At 50.2% G+C, this 10,424-nt stretch overlaps 1 long non-coding RNA gene across 2 annotated transcripts; it reads right to left on the reverse strand.

The window, feature by feature from the left end:
* Positions 1-502: 502 nt before the first annotated feature.
* Positions 503-2,834, reverse strand: LOC140854062 (uncharacterized). Of its 2 annotated transcripts, none has more exons than XR_012137197.1 (3): positions 1,707-2,834; positions 1,096-1,607; positions 503-816 (listed from the first exon to the last, which is right to left on the reverse strand). It is a non-coding gene; the product is annotated as an uncharacterized lncRNA (long non-coding RNA). The 2 variants fall into 2 exon arrangements; XR_012137196.1 differs by having other exon boundaries at positions 504-816; positions 1,096-2,019; positions 2,511-2,834.
* Between the last annotated feature and the right edge of the window lie 7,590 nt (positions 2,835-10,424).

The following is a 10,424-nucleotide window of genomic DNA, read 5'->3' on the forward strand; positions in this document are numbered from 1 at the left end:
ATTTTAATCTTAAGTGGACTGTTCCAGACTGATCCTGAGTGGATATCCATAGAGGTCGGATACTTGCATGACTAAAAGAGAGCCTCTTCTTTTTCAGATCCAAATTTGAAGAAAGAAATTACGAAATAGGTAGGTAATTTGATCACATGTTCAATTTCAGCATATAAAGTAGATCCTTGTGGTTTATATTTTTATGCATGCATGATATTGATTAAAAGTATTTTAATCTTCTATTCTGCTGCGGCATTTAATTTAAAAAAAAAAATTGAAACACACATGCATGCTCTGACATACAAATTCCAACAAAATCCGTCATCACTAATAAAGATAATTAATGATAAACTTCCATCACTAATAATTTTAATTTTTTTTCTTAATTAAACTGTTAAAAAAATATTACTGACGGCAGTTCCATCACTACTGTCATCAGTAATAATTTTTTAAATTTTTTAATTAAAATTTAAAAAATTATTAGTGATGGCAATTTACGTCGCTAATAGTTTTTATTTTTTTAAAAAATTATAATTAAATATTTTAAAATCTACTTTAATCATAATAATAAGTAATAATATTTTTTAAAATCTGTTATAAATAAAATAATAATTATGTAACATGATCATAAATATAAAATTAATTATATTATATTAAAAATATAAATTATATAATTTTACATACAGATACTGCTTTATAAGTATCAAAATTACACACATATTAAAAAAATCATGTACGATCCTCCTCGTTGTCCTTCTCATTCTCCTTCTGCTCCTGTATGTTCTCTCGAGTAGTTAGTGGATAAGAGCCGAATGTCCCAGCATTCTGTAATAAAAAAAATAAAATATTATTAATAAATTTTGATATAAAAGTATATATATCGATATAGAGATGTATATTTTGATATACTACTCTGAATCTTGAACATATTATTTCTATATATTTTATTCATTGATACGGAGCTATAGATACCTCCGACCCATTGTTTGAATGGTTAGATTAAATTTTTAACCTCTAAATCTTCTTTTCGGACATAAATCTAAATATGTAAAGCTTCTAAATATAAAAATTTAAAATAAATAAAAAAATTATTAATAAACTTACCTGCTATGATGGCCGCGACAACGAGCCCAGCTGATTACGCAAATATAGATTTCGAAGAATCTCAATGACCATATCGCGGATAATGTTTCTGAAGCTCTGAAGTTGTTGGCTCCAAAGTCTATGCACGACCTCCTCCACATGTGCGTTAGCCTATGTTTGAATCATCGAGCCTGAGAGGAGTATCAAACTGTAGGAGGACCAAAGCTATGGTCAAATCCTATAACTCGGCTCCTGCTCCCCCTCTGATGGTCCTGAGCCATCCATTGAGGTTAAGGAGGGGCTGAGAGGATGGATCTTCATCGTGCCGCAATACGAGATATTCCGCGTAATCCACTTGCATAGTTTAGAAATTCATTAGTCCATATATATCAGTATATATAAAAACTTAATAAATAATATTTTAAGTAACAGATCTGTCGAGATCGAGGATCTAAGTAATCATCAGTCCTCCTATAATGATGTGTGGCCTCTCATATCTGCAACTGTCCTGATGCACGATCCAGCTGCCGTGTCTATAATAAATAAATAATAAAATTAAATCAATTAAATATACATATGATCAGTTCCATATGAAATTAATTTAAGTATAGAATTTTTATCAATGTATCGACCACAATATGTGTGCTAACGGAGTCGCCAATGTGCTTGATCAGATGCTACTGGATTGATTGATTTTTGCCGTGCCCTCTGTCGCTTACCAGAATACTTCTCAGTACTCCACTGGTTGCAGAGGACCTCTTATATGTCCATCTGTATCCAGTGATCTGTGTAAGGCTTTCAGTCCGATGGTGACTCAAAATTGGAGTGCTCTATGATGGACTACCAAAGACTGTATAGCTCATCTCGGAACCTCCATATGACCACCTCCTTAAAAGTCCGACGACCAACCTTCTCCTTCTGAAGAGTCTCGAATCGATAGTACCCCTGCAAGTAGAAGTAACTATGTATTAATAAATAGATTACAAACATACCACGAATCTAATATATATAATATAAAATGAAGATCTCTCCACAGAGAAGCCCCCCGTACGATATGTCTAGTATTAAAAAAATAAAAAAAATTAAAAAATTTAAAAAAATATATCTGGAGCTGGTTGAGGAGGAAGACTTCCGATGAACAGGAGTCTTCTTTGTTTCTGGCTGTCTGCTCCAAAACCCCAACCCGTTGAACAGGAGTCTTCTTTATTTCCGGCTCTATAAAACGCTCTGCTCCAAAACCCCATCCCATTGCTCTCCCGTTGCTCTGCTCCAAAACCCCATAGAACCTGTTGATTCCTCACCAAACTTAGGTAATAAACTCCTCCTTCTCTTCTTTCTTCCTCTATTTTTTTTTTCTTTTTTTCTCTGTTCTTCTCACCCGCACTAAAAAAAAGATATCACCGAGATGGCTTCGGGGAGGGAGAGGGAACGCTTACACCGATCTCTTTCCTTTCGAAAACCTAGCTCGAATGGCTGCCCTCCTCTCCTCCCACTACCACCTCTCCACCGCTTCCCCGAGATCCTCGGTCTCGGCCAAGCGGAGCTGCTTCAATGGGCACCGAAGACCCCTCTGGTATAATTGAGCCATGGCTGGGGGTGGTCAATTACACGTGGCCCGATATTCTCCCGGACACTCCACCCGAGAGGATAGCAGAGTATGTTCTCGCCTGCCTCATGGCTATAGATGTGTGTGTGCGCACGCGCATGTTAGAGAGAAAGAGAAAGAGAGAGAGAGGTGGTGAGATATTTCTCTCTGGTATTCTCTGGGGAAGAAGAAAAGAGATTTGGTATAAAGAAATGGTGAGAAGTTTTTATACACGACAGAGAGGTGGGGTGGGAAGAAGGGTGGGGTCAGTGGTTGCTGGCCAGCCGTAGACGGGCCGGCATGCAGGTACAAAAAATATAAAGAGAAATATAAATGTTTAGCTATTTGCAATTAAAACATATACACAGGACAACAAATCGCGGGGGCGGGGGCGGGGGGGGGGGGGGAGGGGTGGGGCTTGGCTCCTCGCTTTGAAATGAAGGATGGAAGGAGTGACAAAGTAATCGAGAAAGAGTCATATGATTGGGTCAGGGAACCACCTAACATCAGTCGAGACAATATAGAAATCGTTGCATGCTACTCTTTCCGCCTGCAGGTTGAACAAGCTTAGGTGTAACAACTCAGGACTCTACGGAAAAAAAAAAACTACTTAAAAGATGTTATTTAGATTTTTTTTCACCCTATGTATATCTAAGAACTATCCAATACATAATTGGTCAGGTGAAAATAAACAAACATTCATATGAGAATAACATAAATATATTAATGAAATGAAAAAGTAAATATTAAATAGGTGTACCCTACCATCTAATGTCTTGCCCCATGTTTCTTTCATCATCTATAAGAAAATTTTCTCTTTCTATTTGTTGCGGCCAATCCCCTCGTCGCCTGGTCGCCGGGAACGAGCGCCTGTAAAAGAAAATCCACGCTGACCGGAGGCAGCTCCGGCGGGGACCCTCTGACGGTCAAGTCAGAGAGGAGACTAGGCAACAGTGAGAAGAAAGCAAAGAACTCAACGAGAAGGAGAGGGGGCGAGCCTGTGAATTTCGAAGGGCCTGTAGCACTGTAGCCTTCTCCAATATATATAGTGGAGCGTAGTATGGCGCCGTCATTAATGGCGCAGACAATTGAGGAATTGTCAACTCACTGTAGACTGTCAGAGTCACCGTGAAAGTATCACGTCGCCATGGGGCTGTCAAATCACTAGGGTTGACAATGCCCTAGGCGGCAGTGCCGCATGCTGCTGTCAGGGCTGACAGTCTCTGGCAGCAGTACGGTGATCGGAGGAGTCAGCCGACCTTAGGTCGGTGGCCAGCTGAGTGGCGTCGGATGGAGATTCGGACCCCTCCGACGGTCAGTCGGACATGTTGCGAGAGTCGGCCATCGGACTCCCTGGTGCAGTCGGTCGGGAGAGCGGAAAAGGTCTGTCCGACCGACATATCCTCAGTCAGCAGAGAGCCGTTAATCGGTCGGTAATATCGTCCGACGATCGGTCGGTCGATCGGTCGGTCAGCCGGTCGGTCGGTCGGGTATGCCCGATTATAAGTCGGCGTGAGCGAGGTCGGTCGGTATTCCCCAACAGTTGCCCCCCTCCACTCCTGAGTCGGACGATGCGCTGGCCAATGCTTTCGTTTGGGCAGCAATGACGGGCGAAAAGGAGTGGATTTACTGTGTGCCAAGTTCTGACCGTACCATGGGTCGATATGATGTCAGGCGTCTCATGAATGCCGAGCGATTCGCTGGCGTCAGGTGTCATGTCGGTGTCAGGTGTCATGTCGATGTCAGGTATCCCGTCCCGTCGGTGTCAAGTGTCATGTCGGCGTCGGACGTTCTGCAGGTGTCGGATGTCCCGTCGGTGTCAGACGTCCTGTCAGTGTCAGACGTCTCGTCCCATCGGGAGGGGAACCGCCGTTTCCGCCATCCCTTCGGGGACACGAAACGTCGCAGCCTTTATGCCACGTGGCGCGCGGCCATTGGGATGGGTTCGTTGGAGCGGATGAAGGTGATGTGGCTCGATCTGAAGGTAGGTGCGTCGAACCGTCGGGCCGATGGGCAGCCCGGATGACGCCACGTGGCAAGATCTGGGGAGTCCTCGTTGGTCGTGCCTTCATCTCGACCATCGGGGGGCGCTATATATACAGGGTTGCCCCTATTCAGTTTTTTACCCTCCTCATTTCACTGTCGAGACTCTGCGCGCGTAAGTCCTCATTCCAGGTACTCTCCTCCGCTTCCGTTCTTCTTAGTAGTTCCTTCTCCTTCTTTCGAGGGCCATCATCATCTTCACCATCTCCTTCCTCTTTATTCCCTACCGTTTGTTTCAGTCCATGGCCAGAACGTCTCCACGAGGTGGTCGGTCGGGAGAGCCGACTGACGATACTCGATCGACCCCGGAGGTGGAGATTTCTTCACTTTCGGGGCCGAACGTCGATCGGCTTCGGAAGCAATACCGCATCCCGGGGCAGTTTCGGCTGTTCGTCCCTGGTGCCGACAGTCGGATTAACAGCCCGTCTGAGGGCCAGGTGGCCTTCTACTTGGAGGAGCTCCGGGCCAGCCTTCATTTTTCGGTTTCGAAGTTCGTCCGAAACATCCTTGACTATTACGGGCTGTGCCCGGCACAACTCACGCCGAACTCAGTTCGGCTGATAGTCAGCTTCGCGCTTCTGTGTCGGCTTTTGCCGATCGATCCTCGGATCTCCCTCTTCCGAGCTTTCTTCGTCCTCCGACCCCACCCTAAAGCCCGAGGGTGGTGGTACTTCGTTCCTCGGAAGGGGCTCTCCTTCATTACTGGTCTTCCGTCGTCCATTCACAGATGGAAGAACCAGTTCTTCTTTGCATCATCTTCCACTCCTTGGGGTTCCCTGTCCGTTGGGGGAATCCCCAAACTGAGCCGAACGAGAACAGTCGGGTGGAGGTCGAAGATCGGGAGGACTTCCACCGACTGAAGGACATCTCAGTGCCGAAGCAGAGTGAGCTCGTCACCGAGCAGGCCCTGTATGACGCCGGCCTTAGCCCGGTCCCCCGCCTAGGTCGGTTTTTCGTTCTCCTGGCCCTTTTTCTTCTTTTTGTTCCTTCTTTACGGTACTGACCATCTGTCGTCCTTTTGCAGATATGCCGCCGAGATCACGACTGACGGCAGCCGACGTATGTCAGTACGCCGTTCGAAAGAGGCCGGTGCAAGGGGCCGGACCGTCGCGGCCTCCCAAGAGGCCCCATGCAGCTCCGCCGAGCAAACCTACCGGGTCAGGGGCGGAGCCCATCATTGCACTGTCGGCGCCGACAGTGCTTGTCGAAGTCCCGTCTGACGGATCATCGGGCGAGGGTGCCGCTTCGCCCGAAAGAAGGGCTGCTGAGTCCATAGATGGTGCGCCGGCCGCCCAGCAGGCGGAGGAAGATCGGGAGGAGGCTCACGAACCCAAGCAACCAGCACCTGCTGCCGCCGCACCGTCGGTTTAGACTCGGTCGGGCTCAAGCCTGCTGTCGATTTCCGACGTCAGGGCCTGGGCGTCCGACCGAGGGAAGGCCCCGATGGCGTCGGGCGACGAAGGACGGTCGGCTGGCGGAGGATCGACCGACTTCCCGCTCCCCGAAGGTGCGTCAGGCCTGGCCAACCATGACTTGGCCAGAAGACTGTGCCAGGCGCTCCTCCTTCCTACCGACATCGACGCGATGAAGAACCAGCATGTCTCCGACATGCTGTCTTCATTTTATTCGATGATGATCCGGGTGAGTTTCTCCTTTCTTTGCCTTTAAGGCAGTTCCCATAAGTTTGGTTCCTTAACGGTTGGTTTTGTTTTGTGCAGCTGGTCTTCAATATATCCGAGCTAGAGGTCGGATACCGAAAGTTCGGCGACATGCGCGCGGCTTGGAGGGACAAGGTCGCGGCCGTTGAAGCCGACAAGGCCGTCCTAGTCGACCAGCTGCAATAGTCGATCGAACTGGAGGGCCGACTTGAGAGGGAGGTCTCCCGACTTACAGAGGAGGTCTCCCGACTCAAGGGAGCTTTGGCGACGTCGGAGTCAGAGCTGCAGTCGGCCAGGGACGACGCAAAGAAGAAGTCCCGGACCGTCCGTCGGCTTCGGTACGAGCGAGACAACTTCGCCAAGGAGCTGGAGGCCGACCGCGAGCAGCTCCGAGCAAGCCTCGAAAATCTTGCCAAGGCCGAAGAAGGCTTGTCCATCGCCCAGACCGACGCAGACATTGCGAAGGCCGAAGCAGAGTCGACGAAGGAGGCCATGGGTCGGGCCGTCGAAGACTTCCGTGACTCGAAAGAGTACCGAGAAGAGCTTCTGGAGAGCGGCTTCCTTTCGTATCGGGTCGGGTATGAAGATGCTCGGGAAGCCGTTCGAAGCCTGTACCCGGAGCTTGATCTCAGCAGCATAGTTCTGTCGGAATCGGAGGCCCCAACTGCGGAGGAGACGGCCGAACCAGTGTCGGAAGGCCTTTCCACCAGGGCAGAAGCCGAAGAAGATGTAGAGCAGGCTACTGAAGATCAGGCGGCCCCGACTGCCGAAGCCAGAGTGGATTCGCCGACCGTCCCCCGTCGCTATCCAATGGAGGAGGCCGACTCCGATGATTAGTCGATTTTTGTTTTTCTTTTTTTGCTTTTGCTCCGGCTTGTATTCGGGCTTCGGCCCAACTTTGTAAAGCCTATTTAGATCTTCAATGAATATCAAAGTCTTGGACTTAAACTTTTTTCCTCTGCTTGTCTTTCTCTTTTGATGTGTCGTGGAATGCGTCCGAACACGTAAGTCGCTAACCCATATAGATCAGTTAGGACGTTCGGCAATTCGTACCGTCACGAAGGTAGAATAAGTTCCGACTTTGAATCGGCCTTTCGATGGTCGAGGCCTAAGTCGGGCGTCCTTCGCCCGGTTGTGAGTCGGGCGCGTTCGTTGAGTCGAAAGCCGACCGACCGTTGGATAAAGTTTGGCAGTCGGATCCCTTCCGGTGCGTTCAGTCGGATGTTGTTCGACGCGTTTAGTCAGGGAAACGATGATAAGTCGGATCCCGATACCCTTGTGTCGGGTATTTACACTGCGCCTCATGATATACGGTGGTAAGCCGAATATCTTTCGGTCGGCCGTAGCTCGGTCGGTGAGTCATGAATGCGACTGTGGTCGCATCGTGTGATAGACGGTGGCAAGCCGAATATCCTTCGACCGACCGTAGCTCGATCGGTAAGTCGCGACGGCGGTCGCGTAAGCCTTTTCGCCTTTCTTTGGTCGGGGCTCAATCGGTAAGTTAGCCGATAGTCTGGCCCGAAAGTTCGACCGTAGAAGGAGTGTCAACTCCCGTCGCCGTGGATGGTTCGGCCCTTGTGAGCGCCCGATACGTCGTCGGCGGTTGGGCCGTCGGTTTCACGCAGACACCAAGTCCGAGTCGGGACGTCGGGACTCGACCTTCTTGGTGAGCGCCGATCGTCAGTCGAAGAGTTAAAACTCTAAAATTTGAAATTGGATTTGTATTCTGAATGAACAAATACAAAGTTCATTGGTGATGCAACTTCAGGTTGTCGGCATTTCAGGTCCGGAGAATGGGTTTCCCTTCCAGAGTCTCCAATCGGTAAGCCCTCGGCCCATAGGTGTCTGCTACCATGTAGGGCCCTTCCCAGTTCGGAGCCAGCTTCCCTTGGTCCAGGGGCTTCGAGACTTCTGCCTTTCTCAGGACTAAGTCCCCAGGCCTGAAAAGCTTTGGTCTGACCTTGGCGTTGTAATATCGGGCTACCTTCTGTCGGTATGAAGCCATACGAAGTTGGGCCTCGTTCCGCAGTTCGGAGAGGAGGTCTAGGTCGGTCCTCCGGCAATCAGAGTTGTCCGGCTCTTGATACCGCTCGACCCTGGTAGACGGCAGCCCAATCTCAAGTGGAATCATCGCCTCCGTCCCATAGGGCAAACTGAAAGGCGACTCTCTGGTCGGAATGCGGGGGTCGTTCGGTAAGCCCACAGAACGAAGCCCAGCTCGTCGACCCAGAGGCCTTTGGCTTCATTCAGTCGGGTTTTGAGCCCGTGTAGTATGGTCCGGTGGTCACCTCGACTTCGCCATTGGACTGTGGGTGCCCGACTGAAGTCAGTCGGTGCGTGATGTGAAACCTGACGCAGAAGTCTCTGAAGTCTCGGTTGTCGAATTATCGCCCATTATCGGTGACAATGGTATGCGGCAGTCCGAACCTAAAGATGATGGATTTTTGGACGAAGTCCTCCATCTTCCGCTCGATAATCTGCGCCAGGGGCTCGGCCTCCACCCACTTGGTGAAGTAGTCGATGGCGACGACTATGAACTTTCTTTGGCCCGATGCTGGAGGGAAAGGACCGCAATGTCGACCCCCCACTGACGAAGGGCCATGGAGCGACAATAGGAGCAATTTGGCTGGCCGGTCGGTGTTGTACGTTGGCGTACTTCTGGCATGGTTTGCACTTTCGACCAACTCAGCCGCGTCCTTCCTCATGGTGGGCCAGTAGTAGCCTGTCGCAGACTTTGTAGGCTAGGGATTTGCCCCCCAAGTGACTCCCGTAGATTCCTTTGTGCACTCTCGGAGAGCATAATCTGCGTCAATCGGTCCCAAGCACCTGAGCAAGGGAAGGGAGAACGACCTTTTGTAGAGTCGGCCATCCATGATCACATATTGGGAGGCCGACCATCGGAGCCGCCTGGCCTCCGTGGGATCTTCAGGGCTGATCCCGTCGTCAGGAACCGAACAATCGGATCCATCCAGCTTGGTTCAGCTGTCAGTTGTAGCACCTCTTCGACCTGGTCGATACTCGCTGCTCGAGGTTCTCCACGAACGTCCGGCCCAAAGAGTCGAAAGCCGAGGTCGCCAGTCTGGAGAGTGCGTCGGCCCGGGCGTTCTCCGACCTAGGGATGTGGAAAATTTCAAAATACCGAGGCGCGTTACGAGATCCTTCACTTTCTGGAGATATTTGCCATGGCTGGATCTCGCGCCTCGAATTCACCTTTGACCTGCCCCACGATCAGCTGAGAATCGGAGAATGCCCGGAGGCTGTCGATCCCAAGTTTTGCCATCCTCAAGCCGGCGAGGAGCGCTTCATACTCGGCTTGGTTATTGGAGGCTTTGAAGTCGAATCGGAGGGCGTACTCGGTGACTACCCCATCCGAGTTGGTGAGCAGGAACCCAGCCCCGCTCCCTTGAGCGTTTGAAGCTCCGTCGATGTGCAGTACCCAGGTGGAGACCGGGTCAGGCTCGGAGAGCGTCTCGTCCGGGTCCATCTTCCGACCCTTGGTCGGCCGTCGGGCATTCGGCGATGAAGTCGGCCAGGACCTGGGCCTTTAAGGCAGGTCGGGTCGGTACTGTATGTCGAACTCGCTGAGCTTCATCGCCCACTTCGCCAGTCGTCCCGATGTCGGTCGTGCGCAATATCGCCCTCAGGGGCTGGTTGGTGAGAACCACAATGGCATGCGCCTGGAAGTATGGGCGGAGTCGCTGTGCGGAGACGGTCAGGGCGAAAATCATCTTTTCCGTCTCGAATATCGAGCTTCAGCCGCGGAGCACTTTGCTGGTATAGTAGATAGGCTGATGGGTTCGGCTCTCATTTTCTCGGACGAGCACCGAACTGACCGCCTCAGGGGAGGTGGCCAAATAGAGATACAAGTCTCCCGACCTCCGGCTTCACAAGCAGCGAAGCCAAGTACCTCTTCAGATCCTCGAAGGCCCGTTGGCACTCATCCGACCAAGAGAAGCCCTTCGCCTGCCTCAGAGTTTTGAAGAAAGGGAGCACCTTTCAGCCGATCGAGAGATGAACCGCTGAGAGATGATTTTTTCGTTCAGTACTGGACCTCCTTCTTGGTG

Source organism: Elaeis guineensis, chromosome 15 (genome assembly GCF_000442705.2).
Source record: "Elaeis guineensis isolate ETL-2024a chromosome 15, EG11, whole genome shotgun sequence".
Taxonomy (NCBI): domain Eukaryota; kingdom Viridiplantae; phylum Streptophyta; class Magnoliopsida; order Arecales; family Arecaceae; genus Elaeis; species Elaeis guineensis.